The following is a 22499-nucleotide window of genomic DNA, read 5'->3' on the forward strand; positions in this document are numbered from 1 at the left end:
TCCCTGATGAGCAGAAAGCCTGATGCAGGGCTGGATCCCAGGACCCTGAGATCATGACCTAAGCTGAGGGCAAAGGCTTAAACCACTAAACCACACAGGTGCCCCATGCCTTCATTTTCATTCTGTATGTTTCTTTTCTTTTCTTAAGAATTCTTTTCTTTTCTTTTCTTTTTTCAATTAAGTAATCTCCATACCCAACATGTGGCTCAAACTCATGACCCCAAGATCAAGAGTTGCATGTTCTACCTTTCTACCTACAGAGCCAGCCAGGTGCCCCATCAGTTTATATGTGTCTTTAGGTCTGATGTGGGTCTGTTGTAGCCAGCATATAGATGGGTATTGTTTTTTATCCATTCCACCAACCTAGGTCTTTTGATTGGAGCATTTAGGCCATTTGCATTTAAAGTAATTTTTTAATTAAATTTATTTATTTTCAGCAAAACAGTATTCATTATTTTTTCACCACACCCAGTGCTCCATGTAATCCATACCCTCTATAATACCCACCATCTGGTACCCCAACCTCCCACCCCCCCGCGACTTCAAACCCCTCAGACTGTTTTTCAGAGTCCATAGTCTCTCATGATTCACCTCCCCTTCCAATTTCCCCCAACTCCCTTCTCCTCTCTAACTCCCCATGTCCTCCATGCTATTTGTTATGCTCCACAAATAAGTAAAACCATATGATAATTGACTCTCTCTGCTTGACTTATTTCACTCAGCATAATCTCTTCCAGTTCCGTCCATGTTGCTACAAAAGTTGGGTATTCGTCCTTTCTGATGGAGGCATAATACTCCATAGTGTATATGGACCACATTTTCCTTATCCATTCATCCGTTGAAGGGCATCTTGGTTCTTTCCATAGTGGCGACCGTGGCCATTGCTGCCATAAACATTGGGGTACAGATGGCCCTTCTTTTCACTACATCTGTATTTTTGGGGTAAATACCCAGGAGTGCAATTGCAGGGTTATAGGGAAGTTCTATTTTTTTTTCTAATAAACATATATTTTTATCCCCAGGGGTACAGGTCTGTGAAGCGCCAGGTTTACACACTTCACAGCACTCACCAAAGCACATACCCTCCCCAATGTCCATAACCCCACCCCCTTTCTCCCAAGCCCCCTCCCCCCAGCAACCCTCAGTTTGTTTTGTGAGATTAAGAGTCACTTATGGTTTGTCCCCCTCCCAATCCCATCTTGTTTCATTGATTCTTCTCCTACCCACTTAAGCCCCCATGCTGCATCACCACCTCCTCATATCAGAAAGATCATATGACAGTTGTCTTTCTCCACTTGACTTATTTCGCTAAGCATGATACGCTCTAGTTCCATCCATGTTGTCGCAAATGGCAAGATTTCATTTCTTTTGATGGCTGCATAGTATTCCATTGTGTATATATACCACATCTTCTTGATCCATTCATCTGTTTGTGGACATCTAGGTTCTTTCCATAGTTTGGCTATTGTGGATATTGCTGCTATAAACATTTGGGTGCACGTGCCCCTTTGGATCACTACGTTTGTATCTTTAGGGTAAATACCCAATAGTGCAATTGCTGGGTCATAGGGCAGTTCTATTTCCAACATTTTGAGGAACCTCCATGCTGTTTTCCAGAGTGGTTGCACCAGCTTGCATTCCCACCAACAGTGTAGGAGGGTTCCCCTTTCTCTGCATCCTCGCCAGCATCTGTCATTTCCTGACTTGTTGATTTTAGCCATTTTGACTGGTGTGAGGTGATATCTCATTGTGGTTTTGATTTGTATTTCCCTGATGCCGAGTGATATGGAGCACTTTTTCATGTGTCTGTTGGCCATCTGGATGTCTTCTTTGCAGAAATGTCTGTTCATGTCCTCTGCCCATTTCTTGATTGGATTATTTGTTCTTTGGGTGTTGAGTTTGCTAAGTTCTTCATAGATTTTGGACACTAGTCCTTTATCTGTGTGGTTTGCAAATATCTTCTCCCATTCTGTCAGTTGTCTTTTGATTTTGTTAACTGTGGGAAGTTCTATTTTTAATTTCTTGAGGAATCTCCACACTGTTCTCCAAAGAGGCTGCACCAACCTGCATTCCCACCAACAGTGTAAGAGGGTTTCCCTTTCTCCACATCCCCTCCAACACATGTTGTTTCCTGTCTTGTTAATTTTGGCCATTCTAACTGGTGTAAGGTGATATCTCAATGTGGTTTTAATTTGTTTGGAGTCAGAAGAGACCCCAAATCGCTAAGGAAATGTTGAAAAACAAAAATAAAACTGGGGGCATCACGTTACCTGATTTCAAACTTTATTACAAAATTGTGGTCACCAAGACAGCATGGTACTGGCATAAAAACAGACATATAGACCAGTGGAACAGAGTAGAGAGCCCAAATATGGACCCTCAACTCTATGGTCAATTAATCTTCTACAAAACAGGAAAAAATATACAGTGGAAAAAAGACAGTCTCTTCAATAAATGGTGCTGGGAAAACTGGACAGCTATATGTAAAAGAATGAAACTCGACCATTCTCTTACACCATACACAAAGATAAACTCAAAATGGATAAAAGACCTCAACATGAGACAGGAATCCATCAGAATCCTAGAGGAGAACATAGGCAGTAATCTCTTCGATATCAGCCACAGCAACTTCTTTCAAGACATGTCTCCAAAGGCAAAGGAAACAAAAGCGAAAATAAACTTTTGGGACTTCATCAAAATCATAAGTTTCTGCACAGCAAAGGAAACAGTCAAAAAAACAAAAAGGCAACCCACGGAATGGAAGAAGATATTTGAAAATGACAGTACAGACAAAAGGTTGATATCCAGGATGTATAATGAACTCCTCAAACTCAACACACACAAAACAGGCAATCATATTAAAAAATGGGCAGAAGATATGAACAGAGACTTCTCCAATGAAGACATACAAATGGCTATCAGACACATGAAAAAATGTTCATCATCACTAGCCCTCAGGGAGATTCAAATTAAAACCGTATTTAAAGTAATTATTGATAGGTATATACTTATTGCCGTTTTGTTATTTGCTTTTTGGTTGTTGGTGTTGTTGGTTAGTTTTTGTCTACTCTCTTTCTTTTTTTACTTCTTGCTCTCTTTTTCTGTGACTGATGTTTTTGTAGTGTTAGGTCTGGCATTCTTTATTTTTTTGTATGTACCTAGTAAGATTTTGGGTTTGTAGTTACCATGAGGTTTATATATATAAAATCCTAAATAAATAGTAGTTTATAGTAATCTATTAGTCGTATAAATTAAAACACATTCCAAAAAAAGATAGGAAAAGAGAAAAGAATTTTCTTTTTCACTTTCTCTTTTTTTTTTCTTTTTTCTCCCCCCTCCACATTTTATGTATATGCGGACATATTTTACATCTTTTTATTCATAATTTTCTTAGGCTTACTTATGGCCATTTCTTTCCCACATAAAGAAGTCCATGCAACATTCCTTATAAGGTTGGTTTAGTGATGATAAACTCCTTTACCTTTTGTCTGGGAAACTCTATCTTTCCTCCAAATCTGAATTTGAACATTCCCAGGTATTCTTGCTATAGTTACTTATTTATTTTTCTGTCAGCCCTTTGAATATATCATGCCACTCTCTTCTGGCCTGTAAAGTTTCTGCTCACAATCAGCTTATAGTCTTACAGGTTTTTCCTTGTAGGTAACTTTTTGTTTTCTTGCTGATGCTTTTAAAGTTTTTTCTTTATCCATAACGTTTGACATTTTAATTATGTGTCATGATGTGGACCTCCTTGGGTTCATCTTGTTTGGAACTCTGTTTCTTGGGCCTGGATGTCTATTTACTTCCCTAAGTCAGGGAAGTTTGAGCAATTATTGCTTCAGATATGTTTTCTTCACCTTCTCTCTTCTTCTGGGAACCCTATAATGCAAATGTTTTTTAAGTTGATGTTACCCAGGAGATCCCTTAACCAGTCTCATTTTTTACATTTATTTTTATTCTTCCTCTTTTTGCTGTTTAGTTTGCGTGCTTTCCATTACCCTGTCTTCCAGATCACTAATATGTTCTTCTGCATCTGCTAATCTACTGTTGATTCCCTTTAGTGTGTTTTTCATTTCAGTTATTGTATTCTTCAACTCTGGTTGGTTCTTTTAAATATTTTTTCTCTTTATTGAAGTTTATGATATTCCACTCTTCTCTGCAGCCTGATGTGTATTTTTACAGGACATTACTTTAAAATCCTTTCTAGACATATTTATACCTGTGGGTGCACGATGTGGAGGAGAGGCAGAGGGAGAGGGAGAAAGAGAATCTCAAGTAGACTCCCACTGAGTGCAGACCTGGATATGGGGCTCAATCTCATGACCCTGAGATCATGACTTGAGCCAAAATCAAGAGTTGGAGACTTCACTGACAGCCACCCAGGCACCCCCATTGGGAGGTTTTTGATTGCCCACTCTATCTCCTTATTGGTAAGAGTAAGACTGACTGTTCAGATTCTCTTTTTCCTATTGATTGTATTAGGAGACTGTTTCTAGAATTTTATTCTTTTCTTTTAGGTTGTCCAATTTGTTTGTGTGTATTTGTTTACAGTAGTCTCTGATGATCCTTTGTATTTCTCTGGTATCAGTTATAACTTTTGTTTTATTTCCAATTTTATTTATTTGAATTCTCTCTCTGTCTGTCTAATTTGTGAGTCTAGCTTGAAGTTTGTCAATTTCGTTTATCTTTTTTTTAAGATTTTATTTATTCATTTGACAGACAGACATCAAAAGTAGGCAGCGAGGCAGGCAGAGAGAGGGGGAAGCAGTCTCCCAGCTGAGCAGAGAGCCCGATGTGGGGCTCGATCCCAGGACCCTGGGATCATGACCTGAGCCAAAGGCAGAGGCTTTAACCCACTGAGCCACCCAGGTGCCCCAATTTTGTTTATCTTTTTAAAGGTATTTTAAAATTTTTGTTGTCCCTTTCATTTATTTCTCTTCTGATCTTTATTTTTTTCCTGCCTTCTACTAATTTTGGGCTTATTTTTTCTTGTTTAGCTTCTTTAGGTTTAAAATTAGTTTGTTTATTTGAAATTTTTCTTGTTCCTTGTAGTAGACATGTATCTCTATGTACTCCACTCTTAGAACTGCTTTTGCTGCTTCCCATAGGTATTATAATATTGTATTTCCATTTCTTTTTTGTTTTTTAAAGATTTTTATTTATTTATTTGACAGTAAGAGAGACAGAGCACAAGTAGGGGGAACAGCAGGCAGAGGGAGAAAGAGGCTCTCCGCTGAGCAGTTACTCTGATGTGGGGCTTCATCCCAGGACTGCGGGAACATGACCTAAGCCAAAGGCAGACACTTAACAACTGAGCCATCAAAGCACCCATCCATTTCTTTTGTTTCAAAGTATTTTTTGATTTTCTTGTTGATTTTTCAGTTGAGCCATTTGTTTTTTCAGTAGCGTGCTGTTTAATTCCACATGTTTGTTATTTTTCCAGTTTTTTTCTTATTATTGACTCATACACCATTGTGCTCAGAAAATATCCTTGGCATAATTTTAGTCTTCTCAAACTTATTGAGAATTATACATGGCCTAACATGTGTCTATCTTGGAGAATGTTCTATGTGGAATTGAGAATAATGTGTATTCTATTGCTTTTGAATTCAATGTTTTGTACCTAGTATGTCCATCTAGTTTACAGTGTCATTTAAGGCTAACGTTTCTTTATCAATTTCTGCCTAGATGATTTATCCATTGGTGTAAGTGGGATATTTGGGTCTCTATTATTATTGCATTGATGTTGATTTCTCTCTTTAGGTCTGTGAATATTTGCTTTATACAGTTAGGTGCTCCTATGTTTGTGGACAAGTATTTACAAATGTTGTATCCTTTTCTTGGATTGATCCCTTTATCATTGGCCCATCTTTGTATTTTATTAAAGTCTTTGTCTTAAATCTATTTTGTCTAAGTATAGCTATACCAGTTTTTTTTTTTTTCCTTTCCATTTGCTTGGATTACTTTTTTCCCCATCTTTTCACTTTCAGTCTTTGTGTATCCTCAGATCTGAAGTGAGTCATTTGTAATCAACATACAGACTGGTCTTGTTTTTTTGTTTTTTTTTTTTCTCTTTGATCACTTCAACCACTCTGTATCTTTAGATTGAAGAATTAGTCTATTTGAATTTAAATAATTATTGATTGTATTTATAGGTATGTATTTACTTCCATTTTGTTAATATTTTTCTGGATTTGGAGATCCTCTCTGTTACTTTCTTCTTTTCTTGATCTCTTCTGTTGTGGTTTGTTGACTTTCTTTAATGTCATATTTAAATTCCTTTCTCATTATCTTTTGTGTATTTTATATAGGGTTTGCTTTGAAGCTACCATGAGACTTAGATAGAACAGCTTATATGTATAGTAGTCTATTTTAGGTTAATACTAATTTAAGTTTGAACGAATTCTAAAAACCACATGTTCACTTTCTCCCTATGTTTTATGTTTTTAATGACTTTTTTACATTGTTTTTTACATTTTTAAAGTTTTGTATAATTATCCTTTATTGTAGTAATAGTTAATTTCACTACTTTTGTATTTTCACCTTCATAGTAGCTTTATAAGTGGCTAACCCATTACCTTTACTATATATTAACCTTTTCCAGTGATATTTTTAATTTCATGTTTCCTGTTTACTAGTGTGTTTTTGCTTCAGCTTGAAGTCCTTTTAATATTTCTTGTAAGGCTCCTTTAGTTGTGAGATGAACTCCTTTGAATTTGCTTTTGGGGGAACTCTTTATTTCTTCTTCAATTCTGAATGATAGTTTTGTCAAATGGGGTATTCTTGTTTGGATTTTTCTTTCTTTCTAGTACATCGAGTATATTACACCACCCTTTTCTGTCCTACAAAGTTTCTGCTGAGAAATCAGCTTGTAATGTTATAGAGATTCCTTTGTATATAACAAGTTGTTTTTTCTGCCTTTAAGATTCTTTAACTTTTGACATTTTAGTTATGATGTGTCTTGGTGTGGTTCTCTTGGGGCTCAACTTGTTTAGAACTCTCTGGGCTTCTGGACCTGGATGTGTGTTTTTATCCTCAGGTTAGCGAGGTTTTCAGCTATGACTTCTTCAAATCAATTTTTTGCCTCTTTCTTTTCCTTCTGTTGTCCAATAGGTCCCTTAAGATTTTACTTCTTAAAATCCTTTTTGTTTGTTGGTTTTTTTTTTGTTTGTTCGTTTTCCTGGTCTGTTTGAGTTCTCGTGCCCTTTCTTCTTGACTGGTAATCAATTCTTCTACTTCATCTAGTGTGCTGTTGAACTACTCTACTTATTTTTCAGTTCATTTATGATATTCTTAATTTCTGTGACTTTTATTTGGTGTTCTTAAATTTCATGTATTTTTATTGAATTTCTTTCTTGTTCATCCATTCTTCTTCTGAGCTTGGCGAGCATCTTTGACCATTATTTTGAACTCCCTAACAGGTAAATTACTTAACTCCCACTTTATTAAGATTTTGTTTGTTTGTTAATTGTTGTTGTTGTTGTCATCATCAATGCTGTTTTTTCTTCTGGGGTTTTATCCTGTTCTTTCACCTGGAACCTATTCCTCTTTTTCCTTATTTTGCTTTTATCTCAGTTTGTTTCTAAGTGTTAGATGAATCAATCACCTCTCCCAGCTTTGAAGGAGTGGCCTTGTATAGGCAATGAACGTTATTATTCATCTTTGCTCTAGTTTTTGGTTGTATATATACAAGCAGTCTCATTTATTCTTAATAGGTTCCAGTTGTTGAATTGGTGCCAAGCTCTGTCAGTGTTGAAAGGGAGGAATCTTAGTCAGCATATAGTTTCAGGCTGACTTGAAGACAGACTATCAGGTAGCAGCTTTCAAAGTATGCAAATCCACACAGTCCTGTGGATCTCCATACTGGGGTCTGCTGGCCCCCAGACCTGGTGATTTGGAAATGTCCCCTTGCAGTAATTGCCAAAATAGGACCTCCAGATGAGAGGATAAGCTTTTTTCAAGAAAGGAACAGGAAATGTCTCTTGAGGCCAAGAGAGAGCACAAAACTGGTGTTTCCTGGTCTGCATTGTCTGAGTGCTCTTCCATAGCCTCTAGTAATCCTGACGTATGCCTCTGGAGCTGAAGCTCCAATTTGAGTAAATAGACTGTTTTCATAGGCATACTGTAAATTTTTTTCAGGCCCTCCTGGACACCTGAGCCAGGCATTCCAAAGGCTTCCCCTACTTTGTGCACATACTGGCTTCAGCAGTGCTTTGGGAGAGCCTAGAGTTGGGGCAGGCCTATGGCTGCAAGGGCCACCTAGGAGTTTATGGCCAGGATAGGCCTGCTGGGTTCAGCATGGGCACACAAGAACAGGACAAACCTTGGGGCTTAAATAGGACCATGGAGAGTGCAGGGTTGGTACAAATTGAGGAAGCATGAGTGAGTAGGGCAAGCCTGGCAATGCTAGCAGGGTAAAAGGAATGCAAAATGGTGCCTGACAGCATCTCCTTCCCTAGAGGAAGTCCTAATACACACCTGCATCTCTGACAGATGATGGAAGATAAGCTAATGAATCTCCTTCATATATGGTCAAGGTGTTTTTCATAGTGATTTATGCTGTGTCCTGGGGTGAATGAAATTGTATGTGAGACCTTTAAGAGCAAACTTTTCGTACAGTCTTTTGGATCTCCTGGATATAAGCTCTGCTGGTTTTCAGAGCAAGACATTTTGGAGACTCATCTTTTCAGTGTAGATCCCTAGGGTTGCGGTACCTGATGGGGGTATGAATCCTTTGTTTCTCAGGGAAAAACTGTATTTGTGAGGTCCCTCTCCACTGTGGTTCACCATGCTGAGAGTGTGTGTTTTTTTGGTTTGGTTTGGTTTGGTTTTGGCAAGACCCTTTTTAACCTCTCCTATGTATCAGGATGTGGTCCTTTTATTTTTTTGTTGTAGAGGAGCTCTTCAGCTAATTTCTAGGTCTTTTTCAGGAGGAATTGATCTGTGTGTAAATGGAGAGTTGGTATGTCCATGGGAGAAAATGGGCTCAGGAACATCCTATGCTATTATCTTGAGCCACTCCTATATTTTTAAATTTTTGTTCTTTCTGTGAGAATTCTGATTTATCCATTTCCATTCTTGTATTAATTTGATCATCATGTTCTTGATTTCAAGGATCTTTTTCTTTTTCTCCTATTTTCTTTGATTTATGTATTTTTCTATTTGTACATCGTATCTCCTTCTTTCTTTATGTCACAGAGAAATAAATTATAGAGATTTACTTAAAGAACTGTGTTTTCTTATGTCTCCTTCCTCACTTTTGGTTATTTTTACCTCTAAATCTCATGCAAGAAGCTCTCCTCAAGTATTTTTGATCTCTGGATGTCCATTAACATTTCAGTGTTTCTGTACATGCAATGACAATGTATGTAATTTGGATCAACCTTCATATTGAGAACATATGTAAGGGTGGATATTTAAAAGTAATAAAAATTTCAACTGCAGAGAATTAGAGTAATTCTGAACATATATTGCCTCAAAATATATCAAGGAAAAATTAAAATAAAGTAATTATAAGGAAAATAGATTAGTCCACAGTCATAGTAAAAATAATTTTATACCTCTTTCAGTAATTAAAAGAAAAGGCAGACAAAAAAATCAGTTGTTGATTTTAAAAGATCTTTTTAGTGATATTTAGAATATGATTTCAATAACATGATTAAAAATGGATACTTTCTATATATATATCATAAACAAACATAAGAAAAAATAAAATAAGTTTTATATATGTTTAAATTTCATATAAATTATATATGTATATAATTGTACTCAATAGCTGCAAGATACAATCTTTGTAAGTATATGTGGAATATTTATAAAACCTAACAATGTAACTGGGCCATAATTGTAGTTTCAAAAATTGAAATCATATACAGATGATATAATATTAGTATAATGAAATTAAACTAGAAATAACTAATAGGAAATTATTAGAAAAATCTCCTTCAAGAGATTAGGAAAATGAAATAATAAAATAGGTTGAATTGAATGATAATGAATATGCTGAATATAAAATTTTAGGCAATCTACTTGAAATCATGGTTAAATCAATATGTACAGCCTTAACTTTATAAGATAGAAAAGAAGAAAGAGTAAAATAAGATATGAGCATGAAGTTCAAGAGGTTGGAAATTGAACAGCAAATTTAACATAAAGAATTTGGTGGGGTTTGTTTTTTTTTTTTTTAAAGATTTTATTTATTCACTTGACAGAGAGAGATCACAAGTAGTCAGAGAGAAAGGAAGGGAAGTAGGCTCCCTGATGAGCAGAGAGACCGATGCGGGACTCAATCCCAGGACTGTGAGATCATGACCTGAGCCAAAGGCAGCGGCTTTACCCACTGAGCCACCCAGGCGCCCTAATACAAAGAATTTGAAGAAAAAAACCAAAAGAACAGATGTTATAAAAATAGAAAATTTATAGTAGAGTGTCAATAAACTCAAAAGATAGTTTTTTTAAAGAGATAAGCTAAATTAATATCCCTCAAGAATAATGAAGAAAAAAATTGAGGGCACAAAAGTTAATATTGGGAATGACAAACATCACACAGACAATAAAAAGATTACAGGGTTTATAAAAAGTTTTATAACCTTAAATATGAAATATTAAATAAAGTGGACAGACATCTGCTTCTGGTTAAAAGGCCAGAATTTGTCTTCTCACCTAATATAACTAGAAACCAGAAAAAATCTATCAAACAACAGTTTGCAGGTATTAGAAAATAATGTGAGATCATGATACCTGAGAGAAAAGACACATATAAACCGATCCCTATACTAGAAACAGATTACTTCTTATAAGCAGGTTCCAGGTTGCAGTGCAAAGAGAGGGAGTTCCAAGTTGTCAGTGAATTGAGGTGGCAGATATTGAATTAGGGAGGTCAAAGAAACTAAAATTTATGAGACTGAGTATAGTGAGTAGGAATCTGCAGAGATTGTGATACGAAGGGAGTTCCATATGGGTTCTCTCAAGTCTTTGCCTAAGTACTGATTGGCACATGAATGTGAGAGAACTATCTGAGACTGGGGAATATCTGTCAGAGGAAAGAGGAGAATAATTTCTTGAGTTCATTTTATTTTTTTTTAAGATTTTATTTATTTATTTGACAGACTGAGATCACAAGTAGGCAGAGAGGCAGGCAGAGAGAGGGGGAAGCAGGCTTCCTGCTGAGCAGAGAGCCCAATGCAGGGCTCAATCCCAGGACCCTGGGATCATGACCTGAGCCGAAGGCAGAGGCTTAACCCACTGAGCCACCCAGGTGCCCCTCTTGAGTTCATTTTAGATTGAGAATGGTTTTTGTTCTCACTGACCAATGTGGAAAAACTCATAAACGCAACTATATAGGGGAGCCTGGGTGGCTCAATGGGTTAAAGCCTCTGCCTTCAGCTCAGGTCATGATCTCAGGGTCCTGTGATGAAGCCCTGCATCAGGTTCTCGGCTCAGCAGGGAGCCTGCTTCCCCCTTTCTCTGTCTCTCTCTGCCTACTTGTGATCTCTGTCTGTCAAATAAATAAATAAATAAAATCTTTTTAAAAACCCACAACTACATAGAGATTTGGTTAAATGTTGAAAGATACTGCCTTAATTATGGGGCTAAAGTAATTCTAAATAACTCATTTCTCAGATCTTGATATAATCCAACTGACTCTAAATAACTAACTGGATACCAGGAAGAAATATGATATCATTTAAAGAAACACAACAAAGTCCAGAATCTAAAAAGGTAAAATTGACAATATTTGTAACCCAATAAAAAAATGACTAGGAATGGAAAGAAGCCAGAAAATAAGATGCATAATCAAGAGAACAAACAACCAATAAGAACAAATTTAGAGATTGCACAGAAAATGGAACTACTAGAAGAAATTAATACAGATATTATAAATATTAAGAAGAAGAAATTAATACAGATATTATAAATATTCTTCATTGTTCAGTAGATAGAAGAAAATATAAGCATGGTGTCATCAGAATTAGGAAATTTTAAAAAGACACAAATTAAACATCTAAATAAAAATACACTGGATAGAACCAAAGTGTATAAGGAGAAAAAATGGTCAGCAAACGTGAAAGCATACTAATTGAAGCTAAGATGAAGGTCAGAGAGAATAAAGAATGAAAGAAGAGATGAACATAGCATCAGTGACCACTAGAATAATATCAAGTGATCTCGAGTCCCAAGTGGGACTTGGGAGTGGGACTCCCAAGAGTGGAGACCAAAAAAAAAAAAAAAAAATGTGTGAAAAGGTAATGTCCCCAAGTTTTCTAAATTTGAGGAAAATTATAAACTTACATAAATTAGTTTACTATTGTTTCTGTAACAAATTAACCACAGATTGGCTTCAGATAATAACCATATATTATCTTACAGTTTTGGAGGTCAGAAGTCTGAAATCTGTCTTACTGGGCTAAAATCAAGGTGCAGATAGGGCTGTGTTCCTTTCTAAAGAATCTAGAGGAGAACACATTTCTTGTGGTATTACATATATGTATTTATAACACAGAATATTATTACTCAGCTAATAAAAAGGAAATATTGTCATTTGCATCAACATGGATGGGTATTTTGGGTATTCATTAAGTGAAATATGTCTGACAAAAATAAATACTATATAATCTCAGTTAAATGTGGAATCTTAAAAACAAAACAAAACAACAACAACAACAATAAGCTCATAGATTCAGAATATGATTGGTGGTTGTCAGAGGTGGGAGTTAAGGTTAGTGAAATGGGTAAAGGAAATCAGAAAGTACAAACTTCCTGTTATAAATAAGTTATGGGGAAGTGTACAGCATGGTCACTATAGTTAACATACTGTATTACATATTTGGAAGTTGCTAAGAATAAATCTGAAAAAGTTCTTACCACAAGAAAAAAAATCTGTAATTATGTATGGTGATGGATGTTAACTGGACTTATCGTGGCTATCACTTCACAATAGAAATATCAAATCAATATGTTGTTCAGCTGAAGTAATATAGTGTATGTCACTTATATCTCAAAAATAAAAGCAAAAAGAAATGTCTGATTCAGCAATTCCACTATTGTGTATATACCTTAAAAAAGTGAAAGTAGGGATTCAGACAAATGTTCATACCAGAATAATTCACAAAAGCCAAAAGATGGAAAGAAATCATTTGTTAATGGATGAATGGATAAACAAATATGGTATGTGTGTACAATGGAATATTATTCATCTTTCAAATAGGAAGAAAATTCTGACATGCTACAGCATGGATGAACCTTAAAGACATTATGTCAAAAGAATTATACCAGACATAAAAAGAAGATCAATTCAGTGAAAGAAAGCCAAATTTATTGTAACTTACTATTTATTGGTTAACCAGGCATACCTAAGATGATAGTACCATGGCTAAAGATAATTATTTTTGTCTATATCAGATAATAGTGCTTCAATCTAAAAGAATGGAACCCACTGTTAATTTGTTAAGTATATATTGCAGGATTTAATATTGCAAAGGCCTAAAACTATTTTCTTTAGGCCTGCATTGGGCACTCTTATTTTGAATTAAGCATCCTTAGTACTGAGCAGTAATTTGGGGGGTATCATTTTGGGTGCATTTGTCAATAGTTCACTGCCTCCTGCATTCTATTAGGTAATTTATTTGTCATCAGTTGCATTTGTAACATTTTGCAGTCAGCCTAATCAATGAGTTTCATTAGGAACTTGTTTAATCCTCTTTTCAAATCATTAATAAAGTTGTTAAGTAAAACCAAGCTGAAAAAAGAACTTTTTGGCAGCCTATGAAACACCAAACCTGAGCTGAAAACAGAATTATTTACTGTTTCTCTACTCACAGACTTTCATCCAGCATTCAATCCATTTGATGATACGTTTAGGTAGAAAAACTGAAGTTAATTTTGTTTTCTGTATTTCATGATATCTTAAGGTCCCATCACATTTAATACATTTTTTTTTTTTTTCCAGAGTAGGGTTCTGGAAAGTAGCAGTGCAGTAGGAGAGGGAAATGATCCATTTTAGAAAGGCTATTATGTTTCAGTGTTAACTAAATCCATTATGGAGAAACCATGAAAGAGTAGAAACATCTTACACAGACACTTGACTTCCTCAGGCCAAATATCACGATGAACAATTTCATGTGAAAATAAAGACATTGTAGAGGGAGCAATAGGAAGATGGGTAACAGCTGAGGAAGAGTATCATTATTTTAAGTAGGTACTTACGGCTTGAGCAGGGCTTGAGCTGAGATCAAGAGTCAGGGGCTTAACCAACTGAACCACCCAGGCTCCCCTTAAGTAGATACTTTTCAATGGGAAGTTATTGATTCTAGGTCAGTGCTGACCAATAGAACTGCCGGTGGTGATGGAAATAGTCTACAATCTGCACTGTCCAATAGAGTAGGTACTATTACTTGTGGCTTTCAAGCACTAATACGGGCTAGTGCAACTGAAAAAAGTAAATTTTTCATTTTACTTAACTTTAAACTTTAAATTTAACTTTAATTTAAATTTAAGTAGCCACATATGGTTATTGGCCACCATATTGGACAGTGCATTTCTAGAGTTCTAAGGCAGCTACAGTGAAAACCAAAGAGGCAGAAGCAGGAACTTGATATTCAGGGATAGCTCTAATTTAGATCTTAAAATAAGGGCAGCTAGGTAAAGAGTTCTTTAGTTTTTTTCTTGTATGGTCACCAAATGAAGTAAAAGCAAACACCTTGTCCACAGTGTAATTAAGTGCAACTTCTTTGTGTCAAACCCATCAGAAACTGGAACATGGTAAATGAACATCAGGGACTTGGGATTTCTCCCCTCATGTAGTATTTTAAAATATATTCAACTCAGGGGTTTATCCGGGTGTTTTTTGTGTTTACTGATATTTTAATTTGAAAAAAAATTTGCCCACTATGCTATTTTTCTAGATTGCATTCATTCATGAGTATTTATTGAGAAATTGTTATTAAATTGGTTGTGATTATCACTTTTAAGAAGTGGTTTTTTTAATCATTTATGAGTATCTTCTACTTTCTAATGATTTAAATCAGATTTTCATTTCCCTTTCTTGGCCCTCTTTTTTTCTTGATCAGCTTGTTCCTAATGCTGATACCATCTATATCTTCTTAAAAATAGCAAGTTCTTTAAGTTTTTTATTTATTAATGGATTGCAGCAGGTATAATATATATGAATTATGAAAGACTTTATCCTACTAAAAGTTTTATGAAAAAAATTATGAAAACTGATGTAGTCGTTGTATTAGAGAATCAGTCTTTTTCTGTTAGAAATAACCTCAGACTCAGAATTCTTAGTTATTTTTGCTTTGAGCTAGAAAAATAGAACTTACAAGACATTGATTATTAAGTTGGGTTTATTTCTGATAGTTTCTGCTATGTAGAGTATATTACTTTATGCTTCTATAAACATGTCCATACAGATTTTTGTATGTTTAGAAGTTGTCTTTTCTTTTGGATAAGTATTTTGAAGTAGAATTACTGAGTCATTCATCAGTGTGTGTTTAAATTTATAAGAAACCATCAAACCGTTTTTCCAAAATAGCCACATTAATTTTCATTCCCATGAGCAATGTATGAGAGTTCCAGTTCTGCATCCATGGCAGCACTTGGGGTTATCAACTTTTTATTTTAGCTAATAAATATATTCTGATACCTCACTATGGATTTAATTTGCATTTCCATGTGACTAATGATGTTGAACATCTTTCATGTCATTATACACCATCAGAATTCCTTTGATTAACTGTCCTAATCTTTTAACAATTTTTTAAAAATAAGGTTGTTTTCTTATTACTAGGAAGATGAGTTCTTCATGTTTTGTGGATACAAGCAAGTTATTCTTTAAATATATGTTTTGCTAATATTTCCTTTCAGTCTGGTTTCTCTTTTTGTTCTCTTAATAGTGTCTTTTGAAGGGCAGAAATTTTAATTTTAAGGATGTCCAATTTATTAGTTTTTTATGGATTGTGATTTTTCTCTCTTATCTAAAATATATTTGTCTAGGGGCACCTGGGTGGCTCAGTTATTAAACGTCTGCCTTCAGCTCAGGTCATGATCCCATGGTCCGGGGATCGAGTCCTACATAGAACACCCTGCTCAGCGGGAAGCCTGCTTCTCTCTCCCACTCCTGCTTGTGTTCCCTCTCTTGCTCTGTCTCTCTGTCAAATAAATAATTAAAATCTTTTTTAAAAATAAAATAAAAATAAGATAAAATATCTTTGTATAATCCAAAATCACAAAGACATTCTTTGTGTCTTTGTGTCTCCTTTGAAAAGTTTTGGGGTTTTACATCAAGGTCTGTGATCCTTTTTAAGTTAATTTGTAAATTTATAATATTTATATAAAACTTAAATGAACTTAAAAGAACTTATGAAGATCTAGGTTCTTTTATTTTTTAAATGTATGTTCAGGTGTTTCAGCACCGTCTTTGAAAAGACTATTCTTTCTCCTTTGAATTACCATGACAACTTTGTTCAAAAATCAGTGACATATATGCACTTTTTTATTTATGTACTCTCTATTCTGTTTCATTTTTCTGTATACTAATACTTTACAGTTTTAGAGTAAACCTAGAAATCGAGCATATAGAAATTCATCTATTTTTTTTCTTTATCAGATTACTTCTCTTATTGTAAGTCTTTCATTTTTCCATCTGTTTTAGAATCAGCTTGTTGATTTCTACCCTTCCAACCCCCCCAAGAAAGCGTATTTGGGGCTTTGATTTTTGAGTTGAATCTACAGGCAAAATCATGGGACAGTGAAATCTTAAGAATACTGAGTTTTCAGATCCATGAATGTGGTATACTTCATTTATTTAGGCCTTTGATTTCTCTAGTCAATACTTTGTAGTTTTAAGTATATAAATCTTATATCTCTTCTGTTAGATTTATCCTCAGACTATCCCATGAAGTACCTAGGTATTTAATATTTTTGATGCTATTATGTTTAGATATTAATTTATATACAAATGTACATAAATATATTGTTTTATGTAATACATTATAAAAATATATAACATTTATTACATACTATAAGCTATGTAAATATAATAATATACATTATATATGTTTTTTAATTTCTTTTATATAGGACTATTATCTAGTGATGTTTAAGAATGGTTTATCTTCTTTATGAATTTACCCATTTATCATTCTGCCATATCCCTCTTTATCTCTAGTAATTCAGAACCTGTTCTGAAGTTTATTTTGTCTGATATTAATATAGCCAGCCTAGCATTTTTTTTAAAATTAGAGTTTGCTGTATTTTTTAATCCTTTTACTTTTGACTGATCTTGGTCCTTATACTTAAAGTGAGCTTCTTAAACACAATACCTATTAGGTTTTTCTTTACTATCCAACTTTAGAAATCTCCGCCTTTTAGTTAGACAGTTCAACAATTGCTTGTTTAATCAGTTTACATTTTGCACAATTATTTATACCATTGATTAAACTTACTGTCTTGCTAGTTGTTTTCTCTTTCCCATCTTCTTTTAAATTGAATCTCCTTTTAAAAAAATTCATTTATCACTACTAATAGCTAATAACTGTTTTTTTCTTTTTTAGTGTTTGTCCCAAGGGTTTAACAGAGATTGCTTTCAAGTAATAATATATTATTTCATAAATAGCTTCAGATCTGTACAACAGTATACCTCCAGTGTTTTTTCCATCTTTTGTAATATTGTTGTCACATATGTTAATATTATGTGTACTTTAAATCCTGTAGTACATTGTTAAAATTTTTGCTTTAAACAGTCAAATATCTTTTAAAGCAATTAAAAATAAGAAAAAATATCTTTTCTATTTATCTTTATTTGTATAATTAGAAGTATCTTCATTTCTTTGTGTGGATCCATTTCCAATGTCATATAATACTTATTCTGCCTAGACTTTCCTTTAACATTTCTTGCAGCTCAGTTATACTGGAAATGAATTTTCTCCAGTTTTATTTGACTGGGAAAAAGTGTCCATTTTCCTTTAATTTTTGTAAAATATTTTTCCTGGTTGCAGAAGTATGAGTTGACATATTTTTCTTTCAGTACTTTAAAGATGTCACACCAGTTACCTCTAACTAGAATAGTAGAGCAATAGATCCTCCCTGTGTTTTTCTGGGATCTTGCAATTATGGGTTGATGTCTTTAAACATTTTTGGAGAAATATATAGCCATAATTCTTTTCCTCTAGGACTCTAACTTCACTTATATTAGAATATTCAGTATTTCCTCACAGTTCTTGAATTCTACCCCTCATCTAGACCCAAACTTTTTTTTTTTCTTTTCTCTCTGAGTTTTCTGGTCAAGAAAATGGTATATCTCTCCATTTATTTAGGTCCTTGATTTTCTTCATCAGCATTTTGTAGTTTTTAGTATACACAATTTATGCTGCATTTATCAGATTTATCCTTAGATTATCTCATTAAATCCCTAGGTATTTAATACTTTTGATGCTTATATATATATATATATATGCTCTCATTATCTTCCCTCTCCTAATTCTTTGCCTCTCTCTCTCTCCACCTTTTCTTATCCTTACATTTTGATAATTTTTATAGACCTATCCTTAAGTTTAGATTGATTCCTCATCTTTGTCATATCTGCTGATGAGCCCATCTAAGGAATACTTCATCTCTGATATTATATTCTTTATTTATAGGATTTTTATTTGACTTTTCACATATTTTCCATTTCTATGCTGGAATTCTTCCATTAGTCGTTTGTGGTATCCTTTTCATTATATCCTTCAATTTATAATCATTGTTATATTAAAGTTTCTCTTTCACAATTTTTGACATCTGAGTCTGGTTCTTTTGACTGCTTTATCTCTTGACAATGATTTTCCTTTGCTGTGCCTCACAATTTTTCTTGAATTCCAGACATCATGTGTATAACAGAAGATGCAGAGGGAAATAGTATTTATCCTAGGCAATAGCAATATGTATACCTTTTTTGTCAGGTCTTTATTTTGGGAGGTGGAGGGCTTGAATCAGGACTGGGTTTGAGTTGCTTGTGCTCATTAAATTCAGTTTCACGATAGTCTCCAAATTGTTCAGCAGCAGGCTACTACTTCCCGTCTTGTATATAGAGTACCATAATGGTGGTGGTATTTCTCAGTATTTGTGCTCTACCTGCAGCTTTCAGAAATTTATCAGATATAAATATATATACTCTTGCTTTTCCTCTACCACTAGATTGCTGTTGCTTGTTAGTAAGTGCTCTCATCCACCCTCCAGGCTTAGATAGGCACTTTATACTTGGACATTATGGGTAACATTCTCTTTGCTTTCCTGAGCCTTAGCTCACTCCTTAGTAGCCAAATCCAGCCTTGTGTCTGTGATTGGTCTTGGGCAGAAGTTTCATGCTCTCCCTTAGAATTAGAAGACTTTTGCTTGTGTCATTATAGAAGCTTAGGACCAAGATTATTTTTTAATTTACTCCAGAATGAGAGCATTTTTATTCTGGCTCTGATTGTTCCAGAATGAGATGTTACCCCAAACTTGGCTTTTAACAATTTGTTAAAGTTTAGGTGATTTATCTGTATCCATTTGTATGGTGGTTACCTCCTCCTAGTCTCAGCCATGGGTAAGGCAGCTCTCTTGCCTTGTCTGCCTTTGAAGAGTCTGGTTTCTCTTTGGAATTCAAGTTTCCTATATGTGAATAAATGGAACTTCTTACAGTGGGATTTTAAGTTAATGCATTCATTATAAAAACTCAACTCTCTGATGGACTAAAAAACAATTGTGATATTGTAGCTTTCTGGATGTTTTATTTTTGTTGATGTGAGAATAATCTATTATTATGTGAGAATGATCTATTCCATATCCTAAATAGAAGTAAATGCTGTATGATTTAAATAGCTGAGTTTTTAGTTGAAACTATTCAAGGCACATGACAAAGGGGATCTGATGGCAAAAGTAATAATAATAATATAACAACAACAACAACAACAATAATAATTCCTGTAAACAAATCTTTTAAAAATGCTTTATTCTCCATTGATAAGTAGAAATTTACTTAGCAAGTCTCTTCCTGTTTCTTCTTTATACAGGGAGTCTTAGTCTTAATGATAAATATAACCCAGCCTATTAGTTGAAAACTTATTCTTTTTGAGGAAATGATGACTCAATGAAATCAAATTCTTTATATCTCACATCTCCCAGAGTGATATCGATGTATATGTACATGGCACCATGAAGGAAGGTATGTCTGGCTCACTGCCACCTTCTGGTGTTTTCTATAATTGATTACGGTATACTTTCCTTCAGTTGGCCCTTACCATCTTACACTGACATGCGCTAATGTTCATAGTCCTACCATGGCCTTGATACAACTACTCTGACTCCTTCTCCCTACCTAGGCCTTTGTATGCCTGCCAGTCCCCCCTTAGCATTATTATATTTACCTATTTACCATTTTTTGTGAAAGAGACTGGAGTGAGGCTCAGGCCCATTAACCAACACCTCTTATTCAGCTTTGCTGGCATCACACAAAAGGGGAGGCTTTGCTATAATCACTGCTACATTCCTCTGGCTATTCCATAGGAAGAAAAGCACATTTTTTCCCCCTGCTCCTAGATCACAAGACTAAACTGAGATTCCTATTTCCCTCTCTCTACCTCATCTTCATCAAGAAGAATAAGGCCAGAGTTTGAGATCCTCAAAGGACATCTCCTATGTTTCATATAACTGTTCTCTATCAGTTCTCTCATTCTCCCACACATCCTGTTGCTTATGTGCTTTCTTTTGAAAGGAAAACTAGCTTTTAGCCCTTTCCTTTTTGTCTCATAGCTGCCATTGGCTCAATGGATGTGTTGTTGGCAGTACCACCAGCTCTCTGTGCTTCACAGAACCCCTGGCCCATCCTAGCCCAGTAAAGCCTGCAGACTGGGGTGCTAGACCAGACAAGGTTACATCATATATTGGATTCGTGTGCAATGTTGTAGCCACAAATGCCCAGCTCTAAGGGTGCTACCTAGGGGTGCCTGTCCATCATGGTATTAACCAGCTAAAGCTTGCCCAAAGCCTTTGGTCTGTTGCAGTTGCTAGATGCCACTGTGGGACTCTCAGAGTCTTGAATTCTTACTGGGTTGGTGAAGGTTACATGTATAAATCATTTGAGATTATCCTCTCTGATGCATTCCATAAAACTTTCAGAAGAAATCCTGACACCAGTGGACACCAGACCAGTCCAAAAGCACAGGAAGATGTGAGGACTGACATCTGCAGGCTGTGGGTGCTGTGGCATTGGGGTCACAAGTTCACCACACTTATCGGTAGTTCTCACTATGCAGCATGGAGAAGATACAGTACTTTCTTACTCTACCATTTCTGCTGGTATAAGTAATGTTTGTAAAATCCTTACCTAATAAATAATTTAGGAGAGTCATGTCTGCTTCAAAGTGTTCTTTAATTTTGTCTGTTAAAATGAATTGTCTACAGATTGTTCCATGAATGCATTGTCAAATTATGAAAGTTAAACTGTAATCATGTTTGAAGACCATAAATGATGGTGTCTCTTGTTTCTAATAAGATAAATGCTTTTGTCTTTGCATTATCTTATTAGGGAGTTTATGTGTCAGTGCTTAAAATGCTGTTTGGTATAATAGATACAACACAAATTGTACAAAAGTGGAATGCAGAAGTTAGCCATGTAGATTTGTTGGTGCATGTAATGAAACCTACAGCTTCATTGGGGAAATATAATGCTCTACTAGTTTACCCTCAAATGGCTGTTTTTAGAAGTTTGGTAAGAACAAGCTTTTTAAATTGAATTTTGTTTGGAAATGTGAAGAATATCTTAATCTTTTATCATGTTCATATGCAGAATAATGTTAACTAGGGCCCACATTTTTAGGTTGAATCCAATATTCTATTTATATAACTGCTGTTTCTGGAAGAATAGTTTGAAAAAATGCCAGCATTTTTAGGGGAATTGATTAAACCTGTTGCAAGGGGTTCTCTTACAAAGGAAAAGAAATCCTGCTTAACCAAAGCAAAAGTACCTTGGTCTTCACAGTACCACTGAAGTTCACATAAAAGGTGGAGGTTTCTGGTTTTATCCCACAACTACATGGGATCTGTAGAATAATGGATTTCATACAAAGCAGTCAATAATGGTATTTATGCTGGTCTATATTAAAACTGGTAGAAATTGAACACTAGGTAAATGAGAAGAATTTATCTTAAGATTTGTAAGCTAGTAACCAAAGCTAGGATTGGGAAACTGGTGGCCATCAGATAACTTTTTAAGTGTGAAGATAAAAAATTAAAGTTAGTTTTACTCAGAATTTTAAGAAAAGAAAGAAGATAAATTTTTTCATTATCATGTCTTCTTATTTTAATGAATATGTGTATGTGATTTTTAGAATTCAAAATTAAGAGGAGAATAGTAATGGATACATGACAGTACAGGGAATGCATTTGGAAGGAGACTATCCCAAATATTTAACATCAATCCTGCTAATAATTTCTAAGTATCAAACACTAATTCTTTGTATCTTGTAAAAATGATTTCT

The 22499-nt window shown here is 34.8% G+C and overlaps 1 pseudogene; it reads left to right on the plus strand.

The window, feature by feature from the left end:
* The first annotated feature begins 20790 nt into the window (after nt 1–20790).
* LOC123387280 lies at nt 20791–21328 on the plus strand (annotated as a pseudogene).
* The last annotated feature ends 1171 nt before the right edge of the window (nt 21329–22499 follow it).

The sequence above is a fragment of the Mustela putorius genome, unplaced genomic scaffold (assembly GCF_011764305.1).
Source record: "Mustela putorius furo isolate JIRA1106 unplaced genomic scaffold, ASM1176430v1.1 tig00003853_pilon_pilon_pilon, whole genome shotgun sequence".
Classification (NCBI taxonomy): domain Eukaryota; kingdom Metazoa; phylum Chordata; class Mammalia; order Carnivora; family Mustelidae; genus Mustela; species Mustela putorius.